Source organism: Gavialis gangeticus, unplaced genomic scaffold (assembly GCF_001723915.1).
Source record: "Gavialis gangeticus isolate Ggan-Ray unplaced genomic scaffold, GavGan_comp1, whole genome shotgun sequence".
In the NCBI taxonomy this organism is placed as follows: Eukaryota; Metazoa; Chordata; order Crocodylia; family Gavialidae; genus Gavialis; species Gavialis gangeticus.
The window spans coordinates 17,871,070-17,873,591 of record NW_017729011.1 but is presented as its reverse complement, the minus strand read 5'-3'; positions in this window follow the sequence as shown (position 1 = coordinate 17,873,591).

Below are 2,522 nucleotides of genomic sequence, written 5' to 3'. Positions count from 1 at the left end.
TTGTTAAGGGATAGTCATCTTGCACTTAAAAAAAAAAAAAAAAAATCTAGGTTGAAAATGTGAACCTTATAGGTACAAACACAGAAGGCAAATAAAATGAACAAAAATGTACGACTGATTTGTTTTTAGTTGGTCATGATTTTTTGAAGTCCAGCTCTTCAAATGCCAGGGGATAATGATGCCAGATATGATGAGGCTAGCTATTCATGATCCTATGGTAATCAACCTTTGACTGATGCGTTTGAACTGAATGGCGTAAGCGAGACTGAGGAGGTCATGTATAAGGTATGGTAATTTTGGACTCCATTCTTCAGTTGGATGTAATCTTCAACCTGCTTGATCCACTTACTAACATATTTGCACGTTCAGAAATTAAAAAAGGATTTTCCACTTTATTTATAAACCATCTAGAGTAGTGCTAAGCATTTTGCAGAACAAATGGATGTGTGGGGACCAATCCAACCGCACATGTGACCTAAGAAGTACTAGTTAGAAATCCTAGGGTTAACCGAGTGGGGAAGGAGAATGTAATAGGCAAACCATGTAGTTATATAAGCATTGAGCCTGTGTAATTCAGAAGATTTTTCTTCCTTTTTCATATGGCATCAGATATCAAGTTCCAGATCCATGAACCACTATTTGATATTGCCCACCATATGAATTCCATCTACCCTGTCTATGCATTTGTAAAGGTTGCAGCTTTGGATTAAATGCTGTGCTGTTTGTTGAGCACCGTATTTACACATCAGCTGTCCAAGATGTTCATCATGAGAAGTGTTGTTTTGAAGCATCTGTATCCACATCTTACTCTGTTCAGCTTGACCCATGCTTCTCTGTCAAGGTGGTGCCCCATGTGGGACTTGTTTGGTGGTGGTATAGAGTCTCCCTTACTGACTTTTGACTTTTCCTCCCCTCCCTTCCCTGCTCTACCTTTTTGTTTTCCTAATTTCTGCTCATTTACATTCTCGCTGACATCCTATTACACTTTTAGTTTCTTTCATTCCTTGGAGTCTCAGAACAGCAGAGACGTCCTATGCCTAAAGAAGGGCGATTGCACCCAAAAGCTTGCAAAGAACATTTTTCCCAGCTACTCAGTTGGTTTAAGAAAAGATATCACATCTACCCAAAGAGCTTTGCCTGCCTATGTCCTTAGACCAACACGGCTACAAGCAAAAACCCAGCAACATGTCAGTGCTCAGTGTCTTTTCCAGTTCTGTCATGTGTGTTCCTTGGGCTGCTATGGCTACTTCATCAGCATGCGTCATTTAAGTGATGTATGCGGGAAGTCTGAGCACTAACCCCTGGAGGATTCCATTCTTCAAATCTGTACTCTGCTTTTTTCTCCTTGGCTGTTAATGAGTTTGAATGATCTGCTAGAGATCATGTTCATGATGGAAGCATGTAGCTCGTGGTCAGGTATCATGGAGTACCGTTTATATTTGAGGTCATACGGTGTCGTAAGTGACTGAGGTTGATAAAGATTGCGCCCGTTTTCTGCCTCATTTCAAATCCATCTTCCTTGTCAGATGTAAGTAATGTCATTTGGTCAGCAGTACACTGCTTTTCTCAAAACCCTGTTTGTTCTTTTGGGGGCCAGGGGGGGTCAGTGATTCTATTAAGGATTAGGCACCCCATGAATTTGTATGTAACATGAAGTAGTGAGGTGAGCTGGCAGCTCTGTGGATCCTCTGGTGGTTTATTGGGTTTAAGGATACATAACTGTTTATCTTGTATAATTAAAATATTTTCTGTAACTGATTGCTTCTTGTAGGCAATATAGAAAAAGAAAAAAATCTAAACCCAGACTTAATATAAACTTTTAATTGTCTCTATTTTAAATGGAATTTGTATTGGAGTTACAAAGAAAACTTTCTCCTTTGAGATGGAGCATAAACCAAGAACAGTTGCAAATAAAAGGTCATGATTTTTTGTCCAGTTAGTCGGTTCCTTAATATTTCTTGGGCAAGGAACTGGTCAGACAGTAAACATTTCCAGAACTGTTAAAAGTGTGAGACTGCAGGTAAATGAAGGGTACTGAATAATTATTTTTATGCCAACAGTCATGTAATCGGGCAACTGATTTCAGAGGCATAGGCCGGGATAAAATTCCCCTGCACTTATTGTTCTTTCCCACCCTTCCTCTGATGCATCTTGAGGGTTGTGCCACTATGATTATAGCAATAGGCATTTGAAGGAAAATGTTGCTTAAATGGAAACTTTCCAAACTACCCACCAGCCAAAGTTGAGTTGTTCCAGAGATGCAGAGTTGTGTGCTTCTTTGTAATCACTGAGATGTGGAACAGGACTGACTTCCCTACTTGCCAGGAAGAGCCTGGGAAGCTAATAAAGAGTATGAGCATGAGGTACTTATGCTGGCTCCATCACGTCCAGGTCTCTGGATCATAGTTACATGTCTAATCCCACTTGAGTTTGAGAACTACAAGATGATGAGTTCAACTTTGCATCTGAAGTATTTTGCATATCTTTTATTTTTGTGTTGATTAACAGGAAGACAGCTGTGC